Below are 20058 nucleotides of genomic sequence, written 5' to 3' on the forward strand. Positions count from 1 at the left end.
CTACCCTGCCAAGAGTTAATGATGAGGTCCAGGCTGAAGTTTGGAAGCCATCTTTTGTAGATCATGGCGCCTGCCAAAATGCAATTAAACAAGGCACTCTTACGGGACTTCTTGCTAGACACAACTGCGCTCTTGGCTGAGGACTCGAGGTACACGGTATCCCTATGAGAGCTAACTGGCTGCAAATAACACAGAAACACATACCGCCACACACACAACCCCCTCACCGCCCACCGACTGTGTATAAGCGCAGTACTGCTTCCAAAATCCAAGCCGGCGTCGTATTACAGACACCTCGCACTGAAACGAAAAAATAAAACTACAAGGCAAACCCATTTGCACCATTTTTTGCTAATTGTGTAATGGGGAATGGAACAAACAGTTTGCGCCAGGGTAAAACGTGGAGCAATCAGATTCCATATTTTTTTATATGTTTGCAAAACAATAAACTTGGAAAATAATGCTGCGTTTAAACATGGTGCTTGTGCTTCACTGGTTCAAGGACCCCATGCTTTTTCATGGAATCCTGAAGCACCAATAAACCGAGGATAGACAGTCTGTGCAGAACAGACAGGGTTTTTATGCTTGGTTATGCACACTTCTCTTGGAACTTCTTTCACCAGTACAAAGTTCTGTGATATAGAAGGGCAAATCCTTTCCACACCAATCTGTTGCCTGTGTAATATGGAATGGAGTAAAACCTTTATGCTCTAGTCTCTATTCCCAACAGTGTTGCACGGATTTTCAGCACCACAGGCAAAATATAATTTTCTAGGTGGAGCGCTCCAATTCACAGAAAGGGTACTTTCTACCCTCTTTCTGTAGGTTAGCAGTGGGTGGCACTAAAAAGCTGCTGTTTTTCCTAAACTCAAGAAAGCAGTAGGGGCATATTTGAGAGGCATTCGCCGCCGTTGCTTCACTTCGCAAACCTCTCAACCACATTTATGAGGCCTCTCAAAGTCACTTTGTGAGGCTTTGAATGGCCTCATAGATATGGAGTACAGCAAAGCAGCACAAATCCCTGTGATGCTTTACTCTGGCAAGGGAGGCATTCCATGGGCATTGTGGTGGGTTTTCCCATGCAACACCCATGGATTTTGATGCCTCTCCAGATTTACGAGAACCGGTACACCTGTGGATGCTCCAAAACCGCACACCTTCCCCGGAGAGATGCAACAAGGAGAAATATCTTCATTTCTCCTCGATTTTCTCCTTTTTCTATGTGTGCTGCATTTTGCTCCCATACATACACAGAAAAAAAGCCTCCCAGGTTTGTTTTTGTGCAGGGAGGTGACCCTTTCTGGGACCTTGGGCGCAGCTCCATCAGTGCACCTCAGTTCACACACTCCAAGCTCCTCAGCCATACCAGAACCCCATACACGCTGTCTGCCAGAGCACCTCAGTTCTTAGTCAGTACACTCTGCTGTTTCAGTACTGGGACCTCAGGCGCAGCTCCGTCAGTGCACCTCAGTTCACACACTCCAAGCCATTCAGCCGTGCAAGAACCCCACACACGCTGTCTGCCAGAGCACCTCAGTTCTTACAGTCAGTACACATTGCTGTTTCAGTACTGGGACCTCAGGCGCAGCTCCATCAATGCACCTTAGTTCTCACACTCTAAGACCCTCAGTTGTGCCTGTGTCAGAACCCCACACAAGCTGTCTGCCAGAGCACCTCAGTTCTTACAGTCAGTACACTCTGCTGTTCCAGTACTGCGACCTCGGGTGCAGCTCCATCAGTGCACCTCAGTTCTACCTCGGCGAAGTAACTTCATTTCCTAAGCTAGGACCCTGCTCACATATGGTTCTGTTACAGTAGCTTAATTCTAATATTCAGCTCCACTGCCAAGCCAATACTGGACCCAAAAGAGCAAAACACAGCTCAGCCAGTGCACCTCAAGTCTAACATCCAACACCACTGTTGATGGGAACCACCTCAGCTGTGCCAAAATCCATCAATTCTAACATTCAGTGCACCTTTCTTCTCAGTACTAAGGCTCACACACGCCTCTCGCTTCTGTGTTTCAGCGGCAAAGCCACTCCCATGCTGGGCCCGACTCACAGCTTCACCAGGGCATCTCCAGGCTAACACTTGGCAACACTGGCACGCCAATACTAGGTTCCACACATAGCTCCATTAGCATACCTTACTACTGATCTTATGTGCCCGTTACTATTCCAGTACTGCAGCTTACACACAAATCTGTCAGTGCACCTCAATCCTAACCTGCAACGCACCATTATTCCAATACCAGGAATTACACGGCGCTCTGTTTCTCATTGCTCACCCGCTGCCTTTGTTATTCCAGCACTTGGCCGGGACATAGCTCTGTCTATACTTCCAATCCTGATCTGAAACTCCACAATATTGCTGTATTGGGGTTCACATACAACTCTGCTAATGCTCCTCCTGCTGTTCTGCAGTGCCCCCTGCTGTTCCACACTCTGGCTTCTGTTTGCAGATGTGGAGGAGCCAATTAAATCTATTCTTAACTTCCATCTTTATTTGGGAGGGTCTGTTTCACCTATCTCACTCCGTTCTTTCCTTTACTCTGTTTACTCTCAATGTTTTCTTTCTCCCCCACTTTCTCTTTCCAGCTTTTAAAGTACACACGTTAACAATTCTGCTCTTTCATTCAACTGTTTATTTCCACTCCTCCCTTTTTCTTTATTTTCCTCTCCCTCTTCCTACCTCCTCTTGCAAAACTTGGTTATTTCTTTCCTTGTTTCGTTCCTTTCTTTTTTCTTCACCAGGCGTTCATCCTTTCACAAATTTGTTCTCTCCTCTTCAATCTTTCTTTGTCTTTTTTATTTGCTCTTACTTTTGTCCTTCACTTAGGTATCAATGGAACAACAGGTGCAGTGGCACCGGAGTCCAGAGACCTACGGACCTCAATCAACTCTAATTACTGCTCTGTTTTCCTACCAAAGTTCCAGTCAACTATTTTCCTTTCTTACTCCAGGGCCCATGGCACCGTCACTATGCCACTTGTCCTCTCCATCTTTACTCCTGACTCCCTCTTTCCTTTCACCCTCCAATCCGTTCCAAATTATGTGTTTGTTATGGTATTTTGAGCATTACACTCGAATACCAAAAGTTTATTTCTGACAAAAGTCTATATGATAATTGTATATGTTTTAAGATAGAGGAAGAAAGTACATGGAAATGCTCTAGTTAAATTCTGGGCCACTGGAATTATATGAAATTATAAGGCAGCGTTGACCAATTTATGTGGCAAGAAAAGTACAGTTATGAATTTACAATACCAATAGCTCTAACTCAAGAAAATGCAAGACCTATTTCATTGCAAATGCTTGCTTCTGTTGTGCCCTTGGCTCTCCAAGGAATGTAACTGCAAACCATCAAGGCATTGCTAACTTTTAAATTTACTTAAAATACTTTATTGTTTATGGCCCAATATAACGGTGCCTCAAATGGTGTTAAATATTCTGTTGGCGTACAGATGATTTTTTTTTTCCTTGAGACCTTTTTAATGAATTTTCCAAGCACGCGATTCCATGTCACATGTATCAGGCCACACCCCTAGTTGTAAATGCCACACCTCTTGAGGTGGCTTCTAGATATGCTTCTTGGGCCACACCTCGCTTACAGCCCTTAAAACACTGATGTAGCCACAGCAAAAATGTTGTGAAATCAGTGGGTCTCATCTTCTGTCCTGATTCAAACTTTGATTGGGAGAAAATGTGCTTACTTTATTTGCTACCATATATAAACAATAAATATGATGCAATGTAATATGGCCCCAGGTTGTGCCACAGGTTTAGCTTCTGTGACACAAGGTTCATGTGATTCCTTGTCTAGTGCACCTGCAAGGACGATACAATACAACAGTAAAAGTATCACAAATGAATTACTAAAAATGAGTACACAAATATGAGTATGTGCTGTTGCAATACAATGTATCCTGTTCTGGCACAGTATTCTAAAACTCTACCAATACAAGTTGAGCTTAATTGCCTCTAAATTGTTAAAAACAGATTTAGCAAGCTGTAGCATTTAGAAGCATGCAAATGTTGTGTAACATTTATTTTTGATAATTAATGCTTTTGGAAATGGCCCTTTCTGCACCAGTGCTAAAGTGCAGGTTCTCTGTACTATAAACATGATAACATTGGCTTCTTCGCAATTAGCATATTTAATTTACTTCAAGCCCCTAGTAAAGTGCACTATATGTGCCTTGGGTCTGTAAATTAAATGTCACTAGTTGGCATTCAGCACTGATTATACCACGCACTACAGTAGCCCTTCAAATATGTCTCAGACCTGTCACTGTAGAGCTTGTGTGTGTAGTATTAAACTGCCATTTCGACCTGACACGTGTACCCACTTGCCAGGCCCAAACCTTCCTTTTTATTACGTGTAAAACACCCCCAAAGGTAGGCCCTAGTTGGCCTCAAGCAGGTGCAGTGTATTTAAAAAGTTAGACGTGTACTTTTAACTTTAACAGTTTCAGATAGTTGAAAACTCTACATTCATTTTTCACTAGTGCCAGGCCTATCTCCTGCATAGGATAACATTGGGATTACCTTAAAACATCTTTCCAAATGGGAAAAAGATAGAAATATGGAGTTTGGTGTCCCTGGACTCACAATTTAAAATCACAACATATGGTGAAATTGGATTTTAAATTGTAAGTCTTACAAGGCCACTTTTAGAAAGTCCTCATTTTCTTACTTTAACCATTCTGTGCATTCTGCCTGTCTTTGAATACACATCTGAGGTAGATGATAGCTGGGCTTTGTGCATTCCCTCTAGATAGTCACACAATGGGAGCTTAGGTGTGACTTACAGGGCCTTAATGGCCCATTAACTGGCTTGATGGGGGGGCAGAGCTTAGCACTGCCTCACTTGCACCTGAATAGGGCTGTGCCTATCTCCAAACAAAGGGCTGCATAATCCCCTGTAGAATGGCTGGAGCCAGTGAGGGTAGGGCAGGGACATTGTGGACTTCAAATGAAGGCTTGGAAGTTTCTCCTACCTTCCAGAACCAGGGTACACAAGTATAAATAATGGGCGCCAACCCCCCATTTAGATCACTATTGGAACCAAGGACACTCTGCCAGGAAGAAGGACTGCTGTGCTGCCAGAATGGACTGCCACTTTGAAACTGCATAGCTGTGTTGTCCTACTGCTGCTGTGTGTTGTGCTGTAGGAGGGACTGCCACTTTGCTGTTTGCTCTGGTGTGTTGGTCTGCTGCTCCTGTCTTGTAGTGAGTGGGAATGAACTTGCTCTTTACATCATTGAACCCAAGTTTCTCCAAGGGATTGCTGGCTGTCCCCCTGTTCTTCTGCAGTTTCAGGGACATCAAAGATTGTTTGCAACTCTCCTGGTGCTGCTGAATTCAGCTATCTGTGAGTCCTACCCTGGCCTGAGGTGCTCCCCTCCATTTCTGGACCTCAGAAGTGTGTTCTGCATCTGCAAACGTCAAAAAGCGACTCATTACCCAGAGTGTGGCAGAAATATTGATGCATTGTGTCCTCGTCATTAATGTGTTGCTCCAACAATGGTACTGTTCTGCTGACCTTGCCTGGGTTCTATACCTCGATGGCCAGCCTAGATTTTGGATTTGCACAGGTCCCTTGCGACCTCAAATAACCTTTTCACTGCTATAGACTTCTAAGCACTGTCTTTAAATTTTATCTTTAATAATTCATATCTCAACTTCTACTGATTTTTGTTGTTTTAGTCTTGTTGTACTCAGATAAATATTATCTATTTTTCTAAACGGGTATTGAATCTTTTTGTGGTGTTTTTCACTGTGTTACTGTAAATATGTGTTGCACAAAGACATTACACATTGCCTTCAATGTTAAGCCTGCCTGCTGTGTGCCAGAAGGTGAGCACATGTTAATTTACGTTGTGAATCTGGCTTACCCTGACTAGGACTGTGATCCCTACTTGTACATGGTACACACCTCTGCCCACTAGAGACCCAATTTCTAACAGTGTTTAAATGACACATAGGATCGTATGCGAAGAACTAATGATTTTGCACCTGAAACGAGTTACCTTAGGAATTTAAAAGTGTGGCTAATGCCATTAATATTTCTGCCACATTTTCATGTAATAGGTCATTATTTTTAAAATGATGCAGTTTCTGGTATTCTGTTCAACTTGATCCTGTTCATTCCCCCTTTGGGTTTCTGTTTTCATAGAATTCCTTTACTATTTTCCTCATATGCACTTATGTTCCTTTTGTTGTTAGTGCTCTATATGGCTTTGTCACTTAGAATTATTGCCTAGATTTTGCCTAACTAGGGATTTTTGCATTTATCTGGATGTCTGTAATTGGGCCTGCATTGTAATTCATGCATTTTTCTCTGTAATACATTTGGACTGTTTTCTAATAGATATATGTTTTACTCTGTTTTTGATCTAGACCTCATTCCTTTATGCTTCCTATATTTTATTCTATTACATTCTGCTAAGTTGTATTTTCCTGGTGTGCCGCATACTCTCTAATGGCTAGATCAACTGGAGACATGGGAGCTGAATTAATTTGATAAACATTGAGGTGATCAAATATTGGGGTTCAGAAGATTATTGCGATTTGGCTCAAACAAGGTTGGTAGGCAGGATGATTAGCGTTAGAGCACCTCCTCTTTAATGGGTCTCCAAAGGAGTTTTTGCCACAGGTGTCTGAAACAAAGGAGAAAAGAGTTTTGGAGATTTGCCAATTTCCTGATGCTGGTTCCTTCTGCGGGTTGACAAGCTGTGTTGCTGTGCAGTCCTGAATGAACTTGGAGTGTAAGTATGAAAAGGGAGAACTTAAATGAATAAGTCTGTGTGTTTTGTGATGGTGGATTTCTGTTTTTGTCATGAGTTGTTTGGATATGTGATGATGATTGTGGCTTCAATTGGTAGGTTGATTACTATTTTGATGTTGTATTATTCAAATTTGTTGTTGTATAGTTTATGGGTGAAAATTACGTTAGTTTTTGGATTTCAACAAAAATCCAAGATCTGTTATTGTTACCTCGTCGGTATTGTGGTGTGTAGAGCAAGGAGCCGCTTACACATTGATAGGGACCTGTATTTAACACATTTTCCTTTTCTGTGTATGAGAGATTAATTTGGGCTACTCTGCTTGGCATGAATGCAAGGAATATAGTACATTAACTAGGGAGGTGGTCCCCTACTGATCAGAGGTTTGCCTAACAAAAACTCTTTGGGCTTTTGAGAGTCAATCTTCTTTTCTGGTACCATTTTCTGTGATTGCTCAAAATCGAGAATTTATTGTTGTGAGTATTCTGTCTTGGGAATTATTGACTTATTTTCCTTTCCAGGGTAAACAGGCAAGAAGTTGATTAATTTTAAAGACTTATTGTGGTTCCGTAATTGTTTACCTGTTCACAGAGAAGCCACAATGTGATTGACTGCCCAGCCATATGGGTTCATGTGATGAACCTACTAGCTGTGCTCTGATTGGTTGTTTGGAAGTATAACTGCACTGTGATAGATTAACCTTTGCCAGAGCCGCTCTGCAACTGGTTGTTGTTCGCTAATTTATTTTTTGTGTTGTTTTGATTTTGTAGGTTGTTTTAAGCTTGAGTAAATATAAACAAGGATGAAGTATTTACAAATTTTAAAACTAAGGCCCTCATTATAACATCGGCGGTACATACCGCCCACGGCTGCTGTGACGGCCGCCAACATACCGCCACCGCGGCTACCATCCGTCCGCCATATTATGAGCACTGCCTGACTTCCACCACAATAAGGGCAGAAATCCAGCAGTGCTCATGGTGGTGGATGGTGGTAAGCTGGCTCTGCTATCACCAGCACTGCCACACCAGTTGAACACCGCCAGCCGTATTATGACCAGTAATACGGCCTGGCAGTGTTCTGCTGGGGAGGTGCTTCTAGCGGTAGCAGTGACCCTTCCCGTTCCCTGCTGGAAGACCTCCTCGCCCAAGGTAAGTCGGGCTTCTGACAGGGGAAGGGGGGTGGGAGGGTGGGGGGTGTTGTGTGTGTGTGTGTGTCTGAGTGTGTGTGTGTTGTTTGCGTGGGTGAATGCATGTGAGTGAATGCGTGTAAGAATGGTGAAATGAGTGCATGTCTGCATGTCAGTGTGATTGTGTTTAGGAATGAATGTGAAAGCATGTCTGGAAGTATGCGTGAATGAATGTGTGTATGTCCGTGTGTGAATGAATGCATGTGAATGAATGTGTGTATGTCAGTGTAAGTGAATGCGTGTATGCCTGGTGCGTGTGGATGCCTGTGTGAGTGTATGTGGGGATGGGGGAGTGGGGTGAGGGGTGCTTTGACTGTAGTGAGGGTGGGTGGAGGGGGAGTGATGTGTGCATGTGTGGCTGTGGGGAGTGGGGTGAGTTGTGGGTGAGCGGATCAGGGGCTATTATATGTATCAGGTGAGTGGGTGGGGGGAGTTCGGATGGAGGGGGGTGGGGGCGATAGGTGAGTGTTGAGGAGGTGGGGGACCCACCAACCGGTGACAGGGAAGGGATTTCCTGTCACCAGTAGGGCCTACCGCCATGGTTTTCATGACATTGCTAATGCACAAAAACCATGGTGGTAGGCCGGCTCATAATGCCAGGGGGGTACTATGTCAGCCGCCGGTCTGGAGATAGACATATCCGGCCCAGTGGGTCATACCACCATGGCGGTATGAGTGGAGAAGTTGCAGGTTGGCTGCAGCCAACCTGCCAATCTAGTAATGTGGCGGTATGTACCGCCAAGCTGTTGGTGTTCATACCGCCACATTATCCCTGGCGGTCAGAAGACCGCCACAGACAGAATGAACCCACCAAATATCTAAAGAAGGTCCGAAGATACCAAAGAAAGGCATGCCAGAATTTGAAATGAAAGAAGAGGGTGAGTATTATACATGTGCTTGGATTCCGGAATAGAACAAATATATAGCACATGATGCAAAATTGCAGTTTCCTATGAAGGGTACCTTTAATTTTGAGAAATTATATTTTTTGAGACAGACCATGTATGACATGAGTCCAATGCTTAGAACTACACAGTTTGAAGCACTCAATAAATGGGATCTCATGGTGACAGAGAAGGAGAGAGAGAAGAAGTTTAGATCTACTACGAAGTCCTTCAGGGGCTGGTTAGAGAGGCCAGACTTGGCGAAGAGGAGATTGCATGGAGATTTAGCTAAATGGAAAGTGTTAAAACATTTCCTTTCTTGCTATAAATACAGAAACGGAACAGGTTCAACCAAAAAATTGAATGAAAAGAAGAATTAGATGATGATGATGTCAAATTCTTTAGTGAGTTGTTGATTTCTAGACTCCTTTGTACACTGACAGCCGGGCAGAACTCACTCAAACTACTGTTGGGGCTGGTGGAGGGGGAAACACAGAGGTGGTTAAAGCTCCTATGGGAGGTGTACTAAGTGCTCTGTTAGAAGCTCTGGTCTCAGTGTCAAAACTTGGCTGATGAATTAGATGTTGATGTAAGTAAAATGAAGAATGCCAAACAAAATGGATTTAAAACATGATGAAATCAAGGAGATGGGTCTCATTACACTGAAAGCCCATATTTGAGATTTGAGTGAGAAATCACAAGACGTAGTGAATAAAAGCACTATTGAAGAAAATGGAAAAAGGGAATTGTAAATAAGAAAAAGATTCAGAACAGCAATGCAAAATCAGGAAAAAGGATAGCAAGGAGTTCAGATATGGGAACAAGTACACTGGCTGAGTTTTCTTTAAGAGAGGAGAACAGAGGGAATTTGGTGTATGTTCCTTGGGCAATGGTGGGTTTGTTTGATTCTATAGATAACTTTCCAATGTGGAGAGAAGACCCAACAATGTGATACAATGATGTCCATAAGTTAACATATTTATTGTCAATGCTGTGGACTGATTTGAATTCTTTGATGGAAATTGTTGTCTCAGGAGATTTGCAGCTGCAGTGGAAGGTGGTTGCAGTAGCGGACATAGTCACCTAGATAGGGTCCTAATAATGCACTAACACCAGACATGGCTGAAAAATATGAGGCATTGATTAATCAGTTGGAGAAACAAACTCCAGAAAATAGTAAAATTGGGAAAAGATTTTGAGGACAACACAGGAGCCTAGAGCCAGTCCATTGAGGTTGATGCAGATATTCAAAAGGGATAGCAGCTTTGAAAATCCTGAGGAAGGTGCTGTCATAGGTTTTGTTATGCTTTTGTGACTGGGCTAAGGTCAGAGACTAGCAATCACATTTGCCAAGTGAATTGTGTTGGTATTAAAGGGCATTGAGATGGTGAAATTGGCTAAAACTTTAGTGATTATCTTGAAAAGAAACAGAAAAAGCTGAAAGAGAAACTAATGATTGCTCAGACAAAGCAATTTCAAAGGGAACAGTTCAGATATGCATTTTGTGAGAAATGGGATGAATGGAATGAATGGGACGAATCAAATGGTGCAAGAGGACAAAGAGTGTGGTATGTCTCGGAATACTGAAATGTTAAAACAGCTTTTCATTTACTGGATGGATTGGGCATTGGAAGAGGGAATGTAGACAGAATTTAGACAGAGTTTAGGATAAATATACAACAGCTGGTGCAGAGAAATAATATAGTGCCAAATATGTAGAACATGGGCCAGAACATGAGGAATCAGAAAATGTTTTGACTGCCACCACCCTTAACTCTGGTATTACTGATGAGACAGCAGACATCAGTTCGCAATGAGGTTGTCTGAGGAGGGGGATTGCTTAATTGGAGCAGTACCAGAGTTATACCAATGTGGCCTACATATTAACAGAGAAGTCAATGGCTTTCCAGTTTCATTTTTGATTGATACGGGGGCTATCCGATCCACAGTTCATTCTGTGGAAGTTCTGAACCTACCCCTCTCGAGAAGAGAAATACAAGTTATAGGGATCAGCAGTAAACAAACTGTCCTATTTTGGCTGTCACATCTACTGAAGCTTGATTAACAGAGGCAAAATAAACATCAGTTTATTGTATGTGGTTCAGGCCCAGTGACCTAGCATGGAAGGGATAGTCTTTGCAAAATGAATTGTGTTACTTATTGCACTCTGGGTGGTATGCACTAGAAGCACATGGTAAGGATTCACTTTTTAAACTTAGTGCAGAGGACTTCAGAACTGAGGTGTGCCCAGTTTTGACAAAGAAGCCCCCTCTCCAGATTTGAGAAATACTGTCATAAAAGCAGTAAGGACTTATCAGGAAAAACAAAATTGGACTGATTAAAACAGTAGAATCATTGAAAATAAAAGTAAAACCAGATGCAATGTTCCCCAGAACTAGACAGTAGAGATTAACTAAAGAGGCTGAGGAGGGAATGGAACCAGTGATCTAGAAATGAAAGAGCACGGAATCCTGAGAGTCCATGCAATTCTCTTGTGATGGGAATTAGGAAACCGAGTGGCAGATGGAGGATTGATCAAGACCTCTGAAAGATTAATACAATTGTTGTTCCCTGGTGTCCTGTGGTACCAAGTCTAGCAGTAATGTTCTGAATTCCAACAAAGATAGAATGAAATACAATAGCAAAAACGCTTGCCACAGATTTGTGCCAAGCTTTTTTTTCAATACCATTGCATGAGGATTCCTATTCACATTTCAATTTTTGAATAATATTCTTGTGTGGTGTACAATCCCACAAGGTTATGCAGCGAGCCCTTTAATTATTTACAATTGCCATGAAATTCAGTTCTAGTCCAGTACAGTCTTTCATTAGCATCCAAAAACAAAAACAGTTTGCAAACTTCATACTATTGCATTGTTTGGCAGAAAATGGGCATACAGTCTCCCCAACAAAAATGCAGTATTGTGAGAAGGAAGCTATCAATCATGGGCACCATATTGAAAAGGGTTTGCAAAAGTATTCAGAAGGAGGCATTTCTGTAGTTCTAATCCTCTGATGACTCAAAGAGAGCTTCAAATGTTTTTGGGAATTGGTTATTGAGGTCAGTACCATTTGATGATACGTGCCTTGAGTCCTTAAAGAAAGTGAGAGTTTGTGTCACATGCCTGCACTCAGGATGCCTGACTACAATATGATTAACTACTTGTTTTACCATGAAAAAGATGAATATGCACTTTCAATACTTGCCCACAAACATGGAGGGCGTATGCATCTAATTGTTTATCTTTCAGGAGTATTTGATGGAGTTGGTGTGAGTCTTCCAGGATGTCTAAAATCAGTTGAGGCAGTTTGTTTGGCAATTGAGCAAAGGGAAAGAATTATGATGGATCATGCTTTAATTGTCAATTTTCTACACTGTTGAAATCCTTTTAACCAGAATGAAAATGCAGCACATTACAAGCAGCAGGATGACACAATACGAGCGGGCAATTCTTGGAGCAGAGAACGTTTCAATTCAAGATGCAATATCTTGAACCCAGCAACACTGCTTTCAATTTCAGGCAAAAGTGGAGGCAAGAAATACATTGTTGATGATGAGTTGGAGCATGATGTTATCAAGATGACTGAGTTATGTATAAAGTCAAGACCAGATATTAAGAAAGTTCCATTAGAGGACTCAGATTAGACACTGTTTTTGATAGTTCCTGTCTGAGGAATCCATATGGAGAATTGAGATTTGTATATGCAATATGTTGTGTTTCAAAAACATTGGAGGCATCCTCCTTACGAAATGTGACTTCATCACAAGGAGGGTAGTTAATTTCTCTAACAAGAACTTCCTGCTTATCAGAGAATTTGAGTGTAACTATCTATGCAGACAGCCAGTATGGTTTTGATGCTGAGTATGACCGTGGTTAGCTCTGGTCACAAAGAGTGTTCATGACATACTCAGGTGCTCATATAAAGAACAGTAAATACATATTGGATTTGGTGGATGCAATTCAGAAACCAAATAAAGTTGCAGTTATAAAGTGTCAGTCCCAGGGCGTAGCTTAATGCCAAAGATGACGGCAGCCTAATTCGGGTGCTTCCAGGCCCGGGTGCAGTAATCCAATACCAAAGCCCTCTTAATGGTGCCATCGTGCCACAGCAGCAGTGGTGTAGTGAGCTTCTACCATGCCCGATTTCCGCTGGGGGTCGGTGCCACAGCTGATGGCAGAGAGAGGCGTAATGAAGTCGTGACAGCTCTGGGCCCTGCGCAGAATGTGGTGGCTGCCCCAGTTTTAAGTCTGGGACATGCGTCGCAGAGCCACTACGTGGAGTGAAGTGACGTTGCCCCCTTTTCCCATCCTACTCAGCCCCTTCAAGACCAGACTTGGGGCACACAGCACCCAAATTGTTGGTGGAGCTGGCTACTAGTGCCTCCGGAGGTGGTTGACATGGATGGCTGTAGCGGCATCACGTGACGTAGGGAGGCCGCAGCCTCAATGATGGAAGTCGGTCCTGATGGCTGAGCAGTGAAAAAAGTCCCTTTAGGCCTGGAGTGGGAAAAAGCAATGCTGCACACATGGGGACCCTGAAGGTAGGGCTTATGCAGCCAGAGTGTTTTCTCCAATGAGGGATCGCGCTAGACCCGTGAACCACAACGGCTTCATTGACTGCTCGAAAGTACGGCCAGCAGGGGGGGCACGAACCAGTTGAACTTGTTTGGGGCCCCCTTCAGTGACTGCCTGAATAGGGTGAGGCCTCTTCCTTCTTCCCCTCTCTCCATAAACCAACTCTTGTTACTGCCTGCATATACAGACCCCCACCATCCACAGCAACTTTCAGCTGCATTGCCCTCAGAAATGCCCACAGAACTACAACCAGGGAAGCAGCTTTCAGTGCCTTGGCTGTTTCCGTGCCTACAGGGGTAGAACATTTGTGAAGTATGAGACATTACAATATAAGAAGGGCCCCTCCTGGCAGCACACAGATCCCATGGGTCCAGTTGTTTGCCTTAATCCAGTTGCACAGTCCTGACACAGTGCCTGCTAGAAAACACTGGGCCCGGATATATTTCTACCCACCTCCCCCCACTGGGACTGATAGTGGAGGACAGGGGACCACAGGGAGTGGAGGAGACACTGGTCACTGAACACCTCGTTGAAGCTGACCCTACAACACAGCCCAGCCTTGTACCGGTGCCTAGTGGACCGACAGCTGCCCTCCTATCTTGGAACTGCCCCCCGTAGTGGACACGACTGGCGTTTGCTTTGAAGTTGAAAATCTCTGGACCTCGAGAGTGGACGTGAGCATGAAGGGGCGACAGGGGCCCCCCTTTCCTCTGACCTCACCTGGCTGCCTGTTGCCTTAGCTGACTGATCTTCATCATGGGACACACAAAATCTGCTTCTGCTGGGTGAGGGTTTTGCTCCAGCTCCACTTCCTCGGAGGGATTGTTCACTCCAACGCCAGAAGATTGTGTCCCCCCTACAGATATGGTCCCCCAGATGGGCAAACTGGAAGCTATACTCCAAGAAATCTGAGACTCACAGGTAGCACTGAAACAACAAATGGGAATCAACACAGTGGACAGCAGTCTTCTCAGGGATGGCCACCGCAAACTGGCTGATAAAGGCACAACTAACGTGCAAGCACTCTCCGTCTTAACTCCTAGCCACGCAAATCACTCTGTACAACTTGCTCATCTCCGTAAACCGGTAGAGCCACTACAAGATCGGGTGGACGACTCAGAATGTAGATCACGTAGGAACAATATCCACATAGTGGGAATCCCGGAGAACTGGCTGAGGCCGACAGTGGGCCCATCACAACCCTCAACTTTATTTGCAGTGGAAAGAGCACATAGAGTACCCAACAGAAAACTGGTACTCAGTGGGTCGCCGCATCCTATAGTAGCCAAAATCCTGAACTACAGGGACCCGATACACTCCTGTGTGCGATTCTCACTGTTTACAGATTTCACAATCGCAGTTCAACACAGGTGTTCCACTTTTCAAGAGATCAAAAAACACTTGCATACGCTAGACTTTGAAAATGCACTACTCCTTCCAGCTAGACTCAAAATAATTCATGAACAGCACTCTTATTTCTTTGATTTGCCCAATGGAGCCTGGGATTGTTAGAGGGACAATTTCCAGACTATGCAAGATGAAAATCTCCGGACATTGAGGTGTCAAAAACACAGAGAGTCCCCCAGAAAACGTGGAATGGGTGCCTCATGTAACACTATCTAGCAGCACTGGCTCGGGCACTGCCCCTTCACCACAACAAACTTTAGAGGGGCAACGAGCGTCAATCCGATCAGCTAACTCTTTCTGACTTTCCAAGAAGCCTATCAGAAACCTATCAGCTCAAGCTCCTCTAGTGCGTCTCCTACTCACACTCGGCCAGTAGCATGGCTTTGTTCCCCTCGATCACCCCACAAATGTCGCAGGATCCTTTGGGTTAAGGGGAGCATAATAATAAGAGTACATTTCCTTTTTTGCAGGTTGTGACTTCCTTCATATGTTGGATGTGTTCGGTGGGAGGACTGGTGGGGTGGCTGTCCACATTGTTAGCTCATGCTCATGTACCACTTTAGGGCCCTGCACCCGACAGCAACACAGTCACCACTTTTTGCTACATGGGAACTCAACGGTTCTATAGATTTGATGCATATAATTCTGGGCCCCCGGCCCAGTCCGCCTTCAATGACTGTTGTGGGTTCTAAAACTACAATCTTATTTTGAAATAGGAAAATTCATAACATCCCCCAACAACAAAAGCAATATTTTCACCACTGGTTGAAATATTTTGGTTGTTTGAGCAGTTTGGTCCAACAAATGGTTATTGTCGGACCGAGCATTCTAGTGATGTTTAAATACAGTTAGATAAGGTCACATATTCCCCCTTTTTCTTTCTCAGAGGCATATTGCTGAGGGACACGAGGATAGGGGTGGGTTGTGGCGGCGAATGTTGTCAAGAAGTAGATGGCACACAAATTAAATGCATATAATATCCTAACATGGAATGGAAGGGTATTAGGTTCATTGTCTGAGAGACACAGGGTCCTGGCTCAGCTGAATAGATACCAAGCGCACACAGTGTTCATACAGGAGATGCATCTTACCACACACGAGACTCTGAAGCTATGCAAACAATGGTGAGGGAAGTTATTTCACACATCTTACTCTGTTTTTGCACCCAGCCATCTGGCAGAGTGCCGATGTCCCGTTCAAGACATTGGAATTGAGAACTGACACCCAGGGTTGTTATGTCCTACTGCGGGTAACTTCATTGGCAAACCCATTGTGCTACGCAGTATATATGCACCCAATAAAGAACAAGGTGTGTATCTATCCCAGCTGTCCTCCATGCTATCGGACTGAGCGATGTATCCTTGGATACTGGGTAGGGATTTCAATGCAGTCATTAACATGTGCCTTGATTGCTCGCATACTATCTAGTATTACAAGTGCAACATACCTGGGTAAGACACTTTCAGACCACAATCCACTGGAAGTGAGACACATTTGGAGTCACATTCCGATACCAATACCCACGTTGAGATTGCAGCAGGTTCTCTTAGAAGATTCCGTGTTCAGTGAGACACTTGCTAACACGATAGACAGATATTTCGTTGTAAATGTAGGAACCACCTCCTCCCCACTAGGAGAGTGGGAAGTCTTTAAGGTAGTAATTAGGGGCACTTCTATAGCCGCAGTGGTGTGGGCCAAACGCAAAATCTAATGCGAACTTACACTTACAGAAGACTCATTGAATGCACTTCAGAAGGCAGCCGCTGAGGAGGTGGCACACTATCTACAGGAGAAACAGATACACATGCTGAGCTTCTTGAATGCCTCTTCATTAGCGACTATCGAACTTATGTCCAAAGAACACATTCTGAAGCAGACAAATCAGGGGCACTGTTGGCACATTTGATTCTGCCGGATGTCTCCCATACCCCAATCCTATCCATTGCCACTCCACCCCAGGGAGGGATTGATACATGAAACAGAATTAATGGGGCATTTAGGGAGTTCTATTCTACTCTTTACACAGCCCCGGACCCTGCAGATGTCGCTATGTTTTTAGATCAGATGACACTTTCCAAAGTGATGGCGGGGGACTGGGAGGCCCTAGCGGCTCCTGTCTCAACAGGCGAGATACGTGTGGCCATCACTGAACTAGCAAGAAATAATACACGGGTTCAGATGATATCCCAATGTTTTACTCTATGTACTCAACCTGGTCCCAAAATTGGAAACACTCTACAATGCCTCCCTGGAAGAAAGTTTACTCCCCTCCACCGTCTGGGAGGCACTGGAAACATCCCTACTGAAACCAGGAAAAACCATCCTCTGAGCTAACCTCATATAGAGCATTGTCTATTTTAAACACGGAATACTAAATTTTAAGTAAAATTCTTGCCTGGAGACTCCTCCCTCTGCTCCCCCAGCTGTTACACACAGATCAAAATGGTTTTGTCCCTCGCCTCCACACCTCCTTAATCATCCACTAACTTTTTGCCGTAATAGATGCGACACAGGGTCAATACCCATATGCGCGCTGTATATCACTAGATGTGTGGCAAGCATTTGATACCTTGGGCTGGGACTTGTTCTAATGTTAAAAATGTTCTGAACACACAACATGCGATACTACAAGATATTGTTTTATTGTTTAGTCATAAGGGTTTACATAAGCATTACATACATTATATGTTGATGATTACAGTTAACATAAATAAAACCAATAAAAGTTTTTTTTTTTTTTTAAACGTGGCAGGCCTATAAGGCGGGCAAGGATTGGGTCTCTTTAGGAAACAAGCATGCTGACCAAATGGAGAGATAGTGTGCCTTGCAGGAAGGCACCACCATTCAGGAAAAAATGAAGATGAAATATTTGCAAATCATGATGTTACACAACAGAGTACAAACAATGTAAACCTTTTCTTTTTTGATTCATTGCAGACGTCTTTGACTTAATTGAAACGACCTACAGGAACCTTCCTGCTCTTGATGATGACAAATTAAAATGTATAGGATTGGGGAACAAAAGTAATTATCTGTATTTGTATGTAAATAAAGAGCAGAAGTATATTCTACCTAACTCAATATTTCAGTTCATGTGCAAATATTTGCATAATTAAGCACATGCAGAGTGAGATACTGTAATCAGGCTTTTTAGTAAGCTGTGAGGAAATACAGGATTTCAACGTGTGGCATGTATATAATGTGTCTAGTCTGTCACCTAAATAATCAAGACTGTTACTGCTATGAATCACATTGACAAATCAGAAGGCCCATTTACAAGAATACAAGTAGAGTTTATCAAGAGGCCACTTTGCAATGGTCTTAAGTATATCATGGTAGTATTCTGTTTCTTCTCTAAATGGATTGAGGCATTTCCCACTGGGGGAGCAGATAGCATTACAGTACCCAAATTGCTGTTGAGGAAGTTGATACCATGATTTGGACTCCTGACTTCTGTTGAGACTGATCATAGCGCATACTTCAAGAATTAAGCGCTCCAGATAATGTGTACATCTTTTAAGATCAAGCAAAGATTACCCTGCACTTTTCAGCCACAATCCTCTAGTGCAGTGGATAGGACAACTGGTACCCTGAAGAACAAACTGGCAATAGACTGTGCCTTAACATGTTTAAAATTGCCCGATGCATTTCTTCTTGCATTGATGAGTCTGAGAAGTACTCCAAATAAAAACTCCAAACAAAAATCACCCCATGAAAATATCATGGGTAGAGCAGTGAGACCTTCAGCTCCATTATTTTCAATAATTGATTATATTGTTGTGGATTATCGCAAAGGTCTGCCTGATGTGGTAAAATCTATCTCTTGCCAGCTGGGTGCAGTTACAGAAGACTACAGAGATACTCCAGCCACAATTTGAATGAAGGGGTCTGGATTCTCACCTGTAAAACAGGTCCATAAGGGATGTTGGGATGAATGGTGAAGTGGCCTTATAAAGTTATCCTGACCACCAATAGTGCAGTCAAGTCTGCAGGAGTATCTCAAGGGAATCACACTCCTCACACAGAGAGTTAGAGCAGGTGAAACAATGAACAAAGCAGAAATTTATGATCGAGAAACACAGTCTGCGGAACAATGTGAAAATTCAAGTGGCAGTCCAGACAAAGTTTGTGGCATGTGTACACAGTTTACATGACGAGCTTGAAACTCCAGAAGTCCAGCTACAAACTGACCAGAGGGAAGGGTTGTTCCCATGCAAAAGTGCAAAGCATGGGTGGCAACAAGAGGAGGTAGACTCTGATGAAAATCAACTGACTGTCAAGTTGTAAATAAAAAAAAGGCACCCTTTGGGAGCAGAAAAAATGCAGAAGTAAGAACAGACAAAAGAGGGCTTGAACAAAGTATAAGATCAAGTGAAAGTCAAAGTTTTGAAAGAAACTGAGAACTATCATTGAAGAAGTAAGGGCTGAAGGCATTCTCAGGAAGATAACTTGCACGCAGAAACTCTGTCAGCCAGAGACAAAGACAGAGAAACAGTCAGTCTGGGAGACTGATGAGAGTGAAGCCCCAACTGGTAAAAGATCAGTGAGAAGGAGAGGTCCTCATCGAAAGTAAGCAGCATCAGAGTGGGTGTATTTAGCCACAGCGTCAGACGAAGGTACTGGTGGAGATTAACATTTCCAATTGAGTAATTCCCATGATATTTTTGAAAAAGGATCATATCTAGGGACATATTCTTAAGAAGAACCACCTTGATAATGTAAAGAGACTTTGAATACTGAATGTAGATAGAAAACATAATACTGATGAGAATCTTAATCAAGACTGAGTAAAAGACAGTAGAACACTCAGAGATAGTTACATTTTTTGATGAACTTGATTTGAATTTGATTTTAAACTTTTCACATTCACAAGAACTGAGATTGAAAGACAAAAAAGATAGAAAGAAGAATGTTTTACCATTCAGCTTGATATTGTTCCTGTTTTTAGACTCTAACATGAAAAAGAGATGCAGCACGTTGGTGCTTACGGTCTCCTGTGAGAAATGTTTCAAAACATATAACTAGTGATTTAACTAGTGGTTTTAGAGATAATATGTATACAAGAATGATCAAAGAGTATGTTGAGGTCATTAAAGTTGAAAACTGTTTTATGTGTACTTTCCTAAGTCAGTTGGTGAAGGAGCAACATATGAGCAACTGGATTTTTCTTACCCACTCTCTTGCAATGTGTTTGTTGCTGTCTTTAATTCTGAG

This window comes from Pleurodeles waltl, chromosome 8 (assembly GCF_031143425.1).
Source record: "Pleurodeles waltl isolate 20211129_DDA chromosome 8, aPleWal1.hap1.20221129, whole genome shotgun sequence".
NCBI lineage: Eukaryota > Metazoa > Chordata > Amphibia > Caudata > Salamandridae > Pleurodeles > Pleurodeles waltl.